General features: G+C 37.8%; 1 long non-coding RNA gene across 1 annotated transcript; it reads right to left on the bottom strand.

Annotated features, from left to right (window-relative positions):
* Positions 1-808: 808 nt before the first annotated feature.
* On the bottom strand, positions 809-5,547 carry LOC120694307. The gene is made up of 6 exons (XR_005683431.1): positions 5,488-5,547; positions 5,231-5,316; positions 4,845-5,059; positions 1,931-2,090; positions 1,728-1,832; positions 809-1,500 (listed from the first exon to the last, which is right to left on the bottom strand). It is a non-coding gene; the product is annotated as an uncharacterized LOC120694307 (long non-coding RNA).
* Between the last annotated feature and the right edge of the window lie 7,489 nt (positions 5,548-13,036).

Raw genomic sequence — 13,036 nt, forward strand, 5'->3', positions numbered from 1 at the left:
CAAAATATTCCTTCACATCCTGGAGAAAAGAAACTTGCACAAGTGAATTGAAGCACTCGTCGCCAACATCCTCCAAGCAATTGTAACCATGAGTCAAACTAATCACATTGTGAGCAATCCATTGGTCAACCAATTGTTGTTTATCGAGCGGAAGGCCTTTAGGAAACAATGAACATATTGTGAAGCACCGTTTCAGATGGGATGGTAAATGGGAATAGCTCAACATCAAGCTTGCTAATACTCTATGCTCTTTATCCTCAGCATCTAGTAGATTACTGTCTCTCACGGCCTTCCATTGTTCTATATGTGTCTTGCCACGAAGGACATTTGCAAGAACTTTAATTGCAAGTGGAACCCCACCACATTTATTCACAATCTCTCTCCCAACTTCCAATAATTCAGAGTCCAAACCTTTTATGTCCTCACCAATGATCTGAGTGAACACAGTCCAGCTATCATCCTTAGACAAGGACAACAACTTCAACAGATCTGTTGATTCCACTGCTTCTGCAACATTTCTATTGCGACTTGTCAACAAAATACTACTTCCAGGTGCTCCTCTCTTTATATATAACATAAAATCTTCCCATTGACTTCGGCCCACAGTCCAGACATCATCTAATACAAGCAAATACCTCTTTCCAGTCAACGTATCTGCTATAGTTTGAATTATGTTCTGTATGGAATGATGTTCAGATTTTTGATAAGTAATGGCTTCAAACATCTTCATCATAAGCTCTTAGACATCAAATTCTTGAGGCACATGAACCCATATTCTTACTTCAAAATGATCCTTTACGGTGTTACCATCACCGAAAACAAGGTTAGACAAGGCAGTTTTCCTAGAGCCACCAAGCCCAATTATGGAGACTATCTTGATTATCTGTTGGTTATTTTTGTCCACTAGTTTAGATATTATTTCCTGCTTTTCTCGCTCACTTCCACATATTATTGATGCCACAGCAACATTTGGCACTGTTGGAATTGCCCTGGCAGTCCTGTTCATGTGTGGAACAGGATGACCTTCCGGCAAACTGTTTACTGTTGCACTGAAGTCAGTTCTTTGCTTCACTATTGCATCAAATCTCTTCTTTATAGCCTTGATCTTGAGGGCTGCCTTGAATTGAAACAGATATGATTTTGGTTTTGTGCAGAGACATTTTGACACAATATTGTTGGCAACTTCAGCTTCGTGCTTCTCAGCCTCTAGATGGAACTCATCAACAATATCATCAACGTCGTATGCGACGTGTTTCAATTGTCTGATGAAAAATTGATCATTATCCGTAGTTTTACATCCTGCTTTTTCTAGCCAGGAGCTGATATCCTCAAATCGACCCTTGAGATCCTGGAGATCCTTTGTCACACCCACTATAGAGCTGTACTGCTTCATCATCAATGGAGCTAACTTGTTTGCCAAAATTTTCAAAATTGCAGACACAGCAGCACCTTCGATACTGGCCATCATTTATTTTGAAAGTGTCTCCTTGCCCAAAAATCCTGCAGACCAAATTGAACATGAGCTGCTACTTTTGAAACAAAAAAATGATCTGCACAAACTAGCTGTACTCTCAATAAATTATGGGTTATGCATGTTCCAAACTAACTGAATCCTATGGCACTTTTTCATGCATGATTGTTTCTTTGTTACTTTGCTAACATGATGTATGACTGGCACCATCTGATAGACCTATATGAAACAGTAGTTGATGATATTGATGTCTGACCTGGGAAAACAGGTAGACTGCTAGCCTGAAGCTGAGCTCTTTAGCCTTTTAGTCTTTGAGCTGCACAACTGTGGCCGCAAACAGTCTCGTCTAGCCTTCTTGTTCCTGTTATCACATGAAACAAGAAGCATTATATATACGAGGGGATTTCATACTTTGGAGTATGTAAAAGAGAAAGGTAACAGTGTTTAAGATTAACGTACCATAGCCTCGATTCACAAAGGAGCAGATGAGGATCTCGAACAGATGGCTGATTAGTTCCTCAAGATGAACATACCATAGCCTCTAGCTCGGACGAATCAACTCTAATTACGTTTATTTCCTACTTGTGATGTGTGACTTCTGAGTTCCTGGATTCAGTACCTAACAATAGGCAGGATAATAATACATTTTTATTTGCTGAAAACAGTTGCACTGAAAGCAGAAAGTGTGGATGTTGATGGTAATTGACGAACTTAACAGGAGTATGGATCGAGCAAGAAAAAAACAAAACAAAGGACTTGAGTAGTCTTTGGTTAGAACAAAACATATACTAGGATAGTAAGCTAGTTGCATGAGAGTAATTACTTTTTTAGTTACCCTCTGTCATGTAACTAACTAAGCCAGATTGCACTCGTCTTACTGGTCCTAGCTAAGTCGCAACAGGCTTAATAATCATAGTTGTAACCAGGGTATTGAAGCGGTTGCAATTGTGGTGTCAGGCCAATTGCAACTGAGCATATTCTCTAGTTGTAACTGGAATCGCTTTATTGGTCCTAGTTGCAACCGATTTAAAGATCCTAGTTGTAATTACGGCGGCAGTGAAGCGGTTGCAGTCACGCACGGGATCTGGCCAATTGCGACTGAGTATATTGCTTAGTTGTAATTGCAATCGCCTCGTCGGTCCTAGATGCAACGGTTTTAATGATCTAGTTGTAACTGGGACATTGAAATAGTTTGTAGTTGTGGATGAGAACAACTGCAACTGAACATCTTACTATTATTAATTGGAGATGAAAAGGATGCACGGCTTACGAAGCGCTCTAGAAAAAGAGAAAAAAGTCTAGAAAATTCCACAATAATCAGAAACATCTGGCCTTCTAATTATATCCATGATTATTAGTAGCCAAAGGTGACCCATCTCCCATCGCAATCAATCCATGCATCGATTCCTCATAGAGGATCATTTAAATTCTCTTTATATATTTTCCTTATTATTAACACACCTGCCACCACAGTCAATCCATGCATCGATTCCTCACAGAGGAACATTTAAGTTTTTTATTTTATTTTTACGTATTATTAAACCACCTCCCACCTCAATCAATTTATGCATCGATTGGAGGATCATTTATTTTTTTATTTTTTCTTATTATTAACCTATGTCCCACTGTATTCAACCTATAAATCCATACTTTTTGGAGGACCATTAAAAATCTTTTTTTCTATTTCTTCTTATTATTAACTTTCAATTAATCCATGCATTGATACATCTTGGAGGACCATTTAAAGTTTTACTTTTTTGTTGTGGTACAACATCTAGCCAGTAATATTAAAATAATTAGTGAAAATACTCAATAAACATAATACATAAAATACTTAGAAAGAACGAAAAACACAACAAAATAAATATTATACATACAATTTTATTAAATATAATAGACAACCAAACATTGAATCAAATGTTAGTTGTGGTTTATAGTTTTAGACCGATAGAGTAAGTATTAAATATTTTAAAAAACATATATCTATAGAAATAATTATTGCATTCATTCTATTTTTAAACAAATTCACAAACAACCCTATAAAATAGAACTTAAAGAAGCACAGTAAATTTATATATTCAAATTATCTATATTATAAGAGATGATTTAAGGTAACCCCTTTAATTGTATTTGAATTACCCACTTACAATATGAAATATTATTTAAAACAACCCTAAAATCTACATGTAATTTTTCACACATGTTTAATTTCTTTAATATAATCTTATAAAGTTAAATAGAAAACCATATTATATATTATAGTAAATAATCTACACACCCAATATATTCATATAAATTAGACATCTATGTCATTTTAAAATTAAAAAACTACATCTACATTTACTAGTATTAGCTATTATTAGAAAATAGATAAATAGAAAGTAACTAAATTAACAAAAGTTTAAAAGGAAATCTGGATTCGTACATCACCACAACAAGGATAAAAAAGTAGATGACATATTTAAACATAGATTTCAAGGTACTCCCTATGTTCCATGATAATTTATGTTTTAGAAATTCTCATACAGTTTAATTTAGTAAGGTTGAGTTAAGGCACATGTGTCCCCTTATTGACGTGTTACCTATGTTGATCACTTTCCTTATGTTATTAATCTCCTAACTTTTAGTTCCTATGGACAAATTTTAAATCGTAAAATAATATGTTAAGGACACATTTTGAAGGGTGAGAAACTATCAACGTAGATGATAAAAGTTATATAATTAATTATTAGTTTATCACAATCAATATAGAATACAAACTAAGAAAGCATTATTACAGTTAGAAAATGTGAGCGCGTGGACAGATGACAGAGAAAGAAAAAAACAAATATAAGTATTTTTATTAGTTGTATGTATTAAATTTATCCACAACCACCTAATTAATGTTTATATTTGTTATAGTTCTAGCCCGTGGAGGAGCACGGGTTGGTGGACTAGTATTGCCTAATTTTAAGTGAGTTACTTGCAACTATATGCACAGAAGAAATATAGACTAGTTGTAGCTAGCATACATGGGTCACACGATTTTCTGCCTATCTTTTTATGGCTGCAATAGGAGATTAAAAACTTGGCAAGTCTGTTTGTTTAGCTTGTACGCAAAACGTAATTATTGCAACAGGCTGCCATGCAATAAGCACATGGGACCGATAAACGCATGCTGCGTGCGTCGCGCTTTGTGTTGCAGAGACAGACGTGCGTCCATGGGGACAGATGCTGGTCGGCTGGTGTTTTGCAGAGATGCGTGGTCAGCAGCAACAGAATCAGATGCGTGTACGCGCATTTTCTCATGCATATGTACATATGTATGTATGAGGAGATTTAGGACTTTTGAGCATGTCAAATAGAAAAGTAATGGTGTTTAAGATTAACATACCGTAGCTTCAACTCACAAAGCAATTGAATAGGATCTTGTGCTGTAATTATGATTTATGCCTTTTGAGCTTTCAGCCTTCCGTAGATGAGAATTGGGAGAACGATGTGGTCGATTAGTCTCTGAAGATAAATAGCCTCTAGCTTAGAAGAACCAAGCATTATCACGTAAGTTTCCTACTTGTGATGTATGACTTGTGAGTATCCTGCCTTCAGTACCTGACAATAGCCACCAGATCAATAATCATCAGTATTTGTTTGCTGAAAATAGTTGCATTCAGAGCAGAAGGTGTCAATGTTGATTGTAAATCGATGAACCTCAATGGAGTATGGAGCAAGAAAAACTAAACAGAGGACTTGAGCTGTCCTTGGTTAGAACAGAAGATGTACCAGCTGAGCTCAAACGTATTCGTCCTCTCCTCTGGCTACGTATTGTACTTATGATATATGACTTCTGAGTTTCCTGCCCCTAGTACCTGATAATGGGCAGAACAATCACCAGTTTTGTTTGCTCAAAACAGTTGCAGCGAAAGCAGAATGTGTATATTCATTGATCGTGGGAGAAGAAATCGACCAACTTTGCTGGAGAAAGAAAAAATGAACAGAGGACTTGAGATGTCATTGATTAAAACAGATAAAACATGTACCAGGAGCTCAGATCTGCTGCTTCTGGCTGTGCCACCTGCAATCGCCAGATGTATTCCTCCAATATGGATATACTCTTATATATGTACTGTCTTTGGATCTTAAGAAAACCCAAGCATGTGTTTAACGTCTATATATATTTTAATCGAACCAAGCAACATAGGTGTACGTTTACAACGTACGAAATTCAAGTTTTTTAAACATATGTTTTTATAAGCACATGTATTTGTACCAGTCAAATAATGTAAGTTTGTTACGAGATCAATAGTCTATTATCTCAAGATGTGCCACGGAATGTTTTGTGAAAATTTAATTTGTAGATGGCTCGTCGGTGGATATATACCATGAAAAGGACGGAGAGGGCTTTCCGTGTTGAATTGGATAAATTCATTGATGTTGCGAAGATGGATGCGAGGATCAAGGGGGTTTCCGGTATATGTTGCCCTTATAGGAAGTGTAAAAATCTGAAGGTCTGGGCAGACGCAGTCACCATCAGGTCACACGTGATCATTGAAGGATTTGTTGATGACTACTCCACTTGGATCCATCATGGAGAGCATGACACTCCTTCGGAACTACCAGTAACCGATCAAGGAACATACGGGTTTATAGGATGTGGAGATGCGGATGATAGTGAAACATTCTTGGATGCCGACCTTCACATGACGTGTTCTCATGTTGATGGAAATGATGACGGCGGTGGTGGATACATAAGCATACCTTCGGGGAGTTTAGAAGGCCAATATGGTGATGATGATAATGATGCAGATGACCTGGAACAAATGCTGAAGCACTTTAAGGCGGATGTCCTTATTGGGAGCGCGAAAGGGTTAGAGCATTTCAAGGTGGTAGAGGATGCAGCACACCATAGCATGTACGAGAAAGGGGGTGTCCAACTCATTGGTCTGAGCTACGGTTTGTACTCGAGCTGTTGATTCTGAAGGCCAAGTACGGATGGTCTGACTCTAGCTTCAACGATCTGATGAAACTCTTATCCTGGTTGCTTCCGAAGCCTAACTTTGTGCCTGAGAACATGTACCAGGCAAAGAAGATTATTAGCCCATTCACAATGGGAATTGAGAGAATACATGCCTGCCCGAACTACAGGATACTATATCGAGGGGAAACATTTGGGAAACTAGAGAAATGTCCAACATGTGGCACTAGTCGTTACAAGCAGAATGACATTTACAAGGACGACGATCAAGCATCCTCCAAAAGGAAGAAGAGGAAGAAAAAGGGTGTGCCTGAACCTTCCGAAGAAGATACATGCTTAGGCATAGACGAGAACAAGAGGAAATTCCCCAAATTGGTTATGTGGTACCTCAATCCAATCGACCGCTTAAGGCGTATGTTTGCAAACCCTCGAGAAGGAAAGCTGATGTGTTGGTGGCATGAAGAGCGGATTCAAAGGAAAGACGGGATGTTTAGTATGGCTGGATGGCACGATGTTTGTGTACCTGGATGGTTCAAAAAAAATTTGTGTATCTGAAGTACCGCCGGTTCCTTGTTGAAAGGCACAAATACCGCAGGAAGGTGTTCTACGCCCTCTTTGATGGTAAGGCAGAGTCAGGTTCAATACCAATAAGAAGACACAACAACAAATATGTTTTTGATATGGTAAGGAAGATTAACGTCAGCTATGGCAAGAAGATCAAGATAATTAAAGCCCCTATAGAGGGCGTGCCTTTCAAGAAGATGTCAATGTTCTTTAAGTATTTGCCATACTGGAAGGACTTGGAGGTTCCACATGCCGTCGATGCTATGCACATAAAGAAGAACGTGTTCGATAGCACTATCTATTGTTGATGGATGTAAAAGGCAAGACAAAGGATGGCTTGAGGTCACATTGGGACCTGGTAAACATGGGAATAAGAAGTGACCTCCACCTCGTGGAACATGCGAATGGGAAAATTATGCTGCCAGCCGCTAGCTACAACCTGACATTAGGAGAGAAAAGGGAACTTTGCCTATGTCTACGTCGTCTAAAAGTGCCAACCGGGCTGTCATCTAAAATAAAGAAGCTAGTATCCATGAAAGATTTATCGCTAAGCGGATACAACGCTCACGATTGCCACATGATGCTAACGGTATTCCTCGCGGTTGCTATAAGGGTTGCCATGCCTGCATTTGTGCGTATGGTAATAACTCAGATGGTCTACTTCTTCAGCAAAATCTCGCAAAAGGAAATTCGTTTAGATGAATTGGATTCACTGCAATAGTTCTGCACGGAGACTATGGCCTAGCTAGAGATGCGTTTTCCTCCATCACTTTTTCAACATAATGCGACACCTCATGGTACATATGGTCGACCAGATCCGTGCACTTGGTCATACCTACTTACATGAAATGTGAGCATACGAGCGTTTCATGGCGACTCTAAACCGCTATGTTCTCAGTTGTGCTTGTCCTGAGGGGTTCATGATAGAGGCCTACTGCACCAAAGAGATTGTAGAATGCTATCAGGATTACTTGGTGGACAAGAAAGGTATTGGCGTGATTACATCTCATCACACGGGGAAGTTAGAAGGGAAAGGAACGAGGGGGAGGAAAACATTTGTTGATAGGGCATACCATAAAGTGGCAAGTGCTCATTTCAGTGTCCTACACCAGTTGGAGATTATGTCTCCGTTCATCGAGCAGCCCCTTAATATTGTTCGCGCAGAAAGCAACAGCCGATCAGAGGCTTGGGTCATGAAGGAGCACAAACAACGATTCACCACCTGGCTCATGGACCAAAACATAGAGGAGGGAACAACTGTTGAGGGAGTCACATTGAAACGGCTGGCTTTGGGTCCTTTTGCACAGGTCAGGACATGGCAGGCATATGATATTAATGGGTATACATTCTACACATCTGCCAAGGATAAGAAAAGTGTCTGCCAAAACAGTGGAGTTTGGATAGACGATGACACAACGGGAAACAAGGTCATATTTTGGCCTTATAGAGGACATATGGGAGCTTGACTATGGAAGGACCATACAGATTCCTGTGTTTAGGTGCCAATGGGTCAAACACCCACAAGGTGTAGAGGTGGACAACTACGGCCTGACGATTGTTGACCTGGCCAAAGTTGGCTACAAAGATGACCCTTGGGTACTCGCCAAATGAGTTGCACAGGTTGTATATGTCCTCGACCCAAGCCAGAAGAACGAGAAGCACATAGTTGCCTCGGACAAACAGACTATTATCGGGGTTCATGGTGTGAACGATGTGGAGGCCTTCAATGACTATGATGACATGCAGGTCTCCACAGATCTACCAACCAAGATCAAGATTGTAGAAGCAAGCATAAAGGATGTTAAACCATGGTCACGGCTCGATGGAGAGCCAAGATTTGTAACCGCCTAATGCACTACTGTTATTTAATTTCACATTGTAACCTTTGCACGTCAAATATTTTGAGTTTGATCAAAATTTGTCTTCTGTTGTTCAAAAACAAGTAAATATTAAAGGAGTAAATATAAAAAAAAGGATATAACAAGTCAATATAAGATAATTATGTATAAAAGAAGTAAATAAAAGACAATATAAAACAAGAAAATATGAAAAGGAGTAAATATAAAATAAGGGATATAACAAGTAAATATAAGATAATTATGTATAAAAGAAGTAAATAAAAGATTATATAAAACAAGAAAATATGAATAAGTAAATTATAAATTATAAATAAGTTAGCAGCAGCAGTTGACGCTATCCACCGCGGCTGCTAAGTGTGACTAAGCAGCAGCGGTTGGAAAGTCCACCACTGCTGCTATAACTGTGGGCGGCCCGCCCCACTCCACTTATCAGCAGCGGTGGACAATTTATCCACCGCTGCTGCTATATGTTAGCAGCAGCGGTGGATTACGTTCACCGATTCTGATAGTGTCCCATATTTTTTTCAACATCGATTTCAGTTTTTAAACAGTGTTCTTGTGACCCTCCACCGAAAGTTGTTTTGGTTTTTTTGCTCCTCTTGGGCCTATAAATACCCTCCAGTGCCCCCCACCTCTTGCCAAGCTACATCAGTAGAAACAATGTCTCACATATTCTTCTCCTCCTTCCTTGCCTTTCTGCTTATTGGGATAGGTTTCATGTAATGCAAACTCCAAGTTGTGGAAAAATCCTAATCTCTCGCCGGATGCAACTATTCCGGTGGGAGTTCCAGGTTGTGGAAAAATCCTAATGGATTTATTCCATAACCAGTTGCCTTGCAGCTACCCTACCCTCCTTTATAGAACTTGCAGGTGGTGTACATCTCAGCTAATATGAGTCCTACCCACCGGCAGAGAAAATACTTGCTGAGGTGTACACCACCTGCAAGTTCTACAAAGACGGTTGCAAATCCATCAAGTTAGTGGATAAATTGTGTGTACGTTGACATTTTTTTTATCATTGTGGAGAAAATGCTTGCTGAGATGTAAGTTGTTAGCTTTTATGTATCATTATTTCAGTTTTTATGTTTTATTATTTCTTGTTGTGTTCAGCTCACATTGAGATGACTATAACATGAGTGCATGTCAAATGTGTTCTTGTTGTTTAAGGTATGATATTGCAAGAATATATAAAAGTAGAGGGGTAAATAGAAGAACTAAATATAAAAGAAATAAACAGAAGTAAAGGAGTAAATAGAAGAATTAAATATAGAAGAAATGTATTCTTGTTGCAGGTTGGAGAAATGTATTATAGAATAAATATAATAAGTATAAGGCACTTAGCAGCAACGGTTGGAAAAATTCACCGCTGCTGGTAAGTGAGGGTGGCCGGACCCACTCCATTAGCAGCAGCGGTGGACACCGAATATTTTATGAATTTAATTGAATTTTTATAATTTAGTGCAGAAATAAATTAACAATACACAAATAGCCTCAGAAAATCAAGATATTTGGCGGAGGGGCAACATATGTCCACGAGCATCCTCAAAAAAGTTTGGACAAGAAACGCTACATGTTGCCGGTGTTTCCTTCAACTCATCGTGTGTGTTACACGCGAAGTCACTTTTGCCATCCCTAGTTCACTTCAATATTTTCAACAAGATCCATAGTTCACTTCATCCTCTTCATGTGGGGGTTTGAGGTTCGCTTCGTATAGCATGTTTATTGAACTAGGTAATTTATTTGCATTTTTTGGTCAACACTACAATATTTATGAATTTAATTGCATTTTGTTGATTTACTGCAAAAAGAAATTAATAATAACCAAATAGCCTTAGGAAATCAAGATATTTGGTGGAGGGGTAAAATATGTCCATGTGGCATCCTCAAAAAAGTTTGGACATAAAAATCCACAAGTTGTCGGTGTTTTTTTCATATGGCTTCCACTCGCCACGTGGATCACTTGTAAAGTTAGCCTCATCGTCTAAGTTTCAACGTGATCCATAGTTCACTTTATCTTTTTTATGTGGGGGCTTGAGATTACCTTAGTATTGCATATTTATTGAACTAGATAACTTATTTGCATTTTTTGGTCACACTACAATATTTTATGAATTTAATTGCATTTTTGATGATTTACTACAAAAAGAAATTAATAATACACAAATAGCCTTAGAAAATAAATATATTTGGTGAAGGGGTAACATATGTCCATATAGCATCCCCAAAAAAGTTTGGACAAGAAAATCCACATATTGCCGGTGTTTCTTTCATATGCCTTCCACTCACCACGTGGGTCACTTGTGAAGTTAGCCTCATCGTCTAAGTTTCAATGTGATACATAGTTCACTTTATCCTTTTCATGTGGGGGCTTGCTATTATCTTAGTATAGCATATTTATTGAACTAGAGAACTTATTTGCATTTTTTGTCGACACTACAATATTTTATGAATTTAATTGTATTTTTTATGATTTACTAAAAAAGAAATTAATAATACACAAATAGTCTCGGAAAATAAATATATTTGGTGGAGGGGTAACATATGTCCATATACCATCCCAAAAAGTTTGGACAAGAAAGTCCATATGTTGCCGGTGTTTCTTTCATATGGCTTCCACTCGCCACGTGGATCACTTGTGAAGTTAGCCTCATCGTCTAAGTTTCAACGCGATACATAGTTCACTTTATCCTTTTCTTGTGGAGGCTTGATATTACCTTAGTATAGCATATTTATTGAACTAGATAACTTATTTGCATTTTTTGTCAATATTATAATATTTTATTAATTTAATTGTATTTTTAATAATTTACTACAAAAGAAATTAATAATAATTTACTGCAAAAAGAAATTAATAATACACAATTAGCCTCGAAAAATAAATATATTTGGTGGAGGGGTAACATATGTCTATATAGCATCCCTAAAAAAGTTTGGACAAGAAACTTCATATGTTGCCGGTGTTTCTTTCATATGGCTTCCACTCATATCGTGGGTCACTTATTAAGTCGGTAGAATCATCCAAGGTTCAACATGATCCATAGTTGAATTTATACTTTTCATGTGGAGGCTTGAGATTACCTTAGTATAGCATATTTATTGAACTAGATAACTTATTTGCAAATTTTGGTCAACAATACAATATTTTTATGAATTTAATTGCACTATTGATGATTTACTGTATAAATAAATTTAGTAAAGATAAATATTGTACAAAATAAACTTTGTACAAATTTTGTATTTTTGGGCGGCAGCGTTTTGGTGGGGTTTTATTTTTTCCGATGCGGATGAACAAAAAATGTGTCGCGGCTAAATTTCACTCTGTTATTTCACTATGGCTGCCATAATTTCTTTGTGGGTGCACGTAACACCGACAAGGTAATTGTAAACACCGACAAGGAAAATACATATTTCCCTGTTGGCGTTCTTATTTTTCTGTCGATGTCGTGAAACTGACAAGGAAAATACTTAATTTCTCTGTCGGTGTTCTGTTTTTTTCGCGTCGGTATCCTGAAACCGACACGGAAAATACCTATTTCCTGTAGGTATTATGTTTTTTCCGTCGGTTTCCTAAAACCGACAAGGAAAATACTTATTTACTTGCTAGTATATATATATTTTCCTGTCGGTTAGTGCTTGGACCGACAGGGATAATATATTTTCCCTGTCAGTTTTTGAAAAACCGTCAAGGAAATTGTTTCACCGACAGGGAAAAACGGTTTCCAGTAGTGATAGGTCCACTGGCAACCTAAAGGGTCTGGATACTGTGGATACTACGCTTGCAAATATTTGCGAGTCAGGTATAGAACGAACCCTGAAGACGTAAGTGCTCCATGAAACATCTCAATTAATAATGCAATACACAACGTTTCCGTATATGTATAAATCACTAATAATGTTTGCTTTATCAATTATTAGATCCCTAAAATCCCTATGTATTGTTGGCCCCTAACTGAAAGGCATCTTATGAACGTTGTGGCCGACCTCTGCCGTTTCACAATGCACGAAGTATGCAACCGGCAAGGTCGGTTCTTTGATCCAGAGTCATACCTAACACGCGACGACAAATTCAAACGGCTTATCGACTGGGAGCACCATTCATTTTAATGAACTAGTATTAATTATTTCTGTGCAGCCTTCTGTGCATATATTGTATGTTTGTATATATGTGAAAATATATATATGTATATCTGG

The sequence above is a fragment of the Panicum virgatum genome, unplaced genomic scaffold, assembly GCF_016808335.1.
Source record: "Panicum virgatum strain AP13 unplaced genomic scaffold, P.virgatum_v5 scaffold_4688, whole genome shotgun sequence".
NCBI lineage: Eukaryota > Viridiplantae > Streptophyta > Magnoliopsida > Poales > Poaceae > Panicum > Panicum virgatum.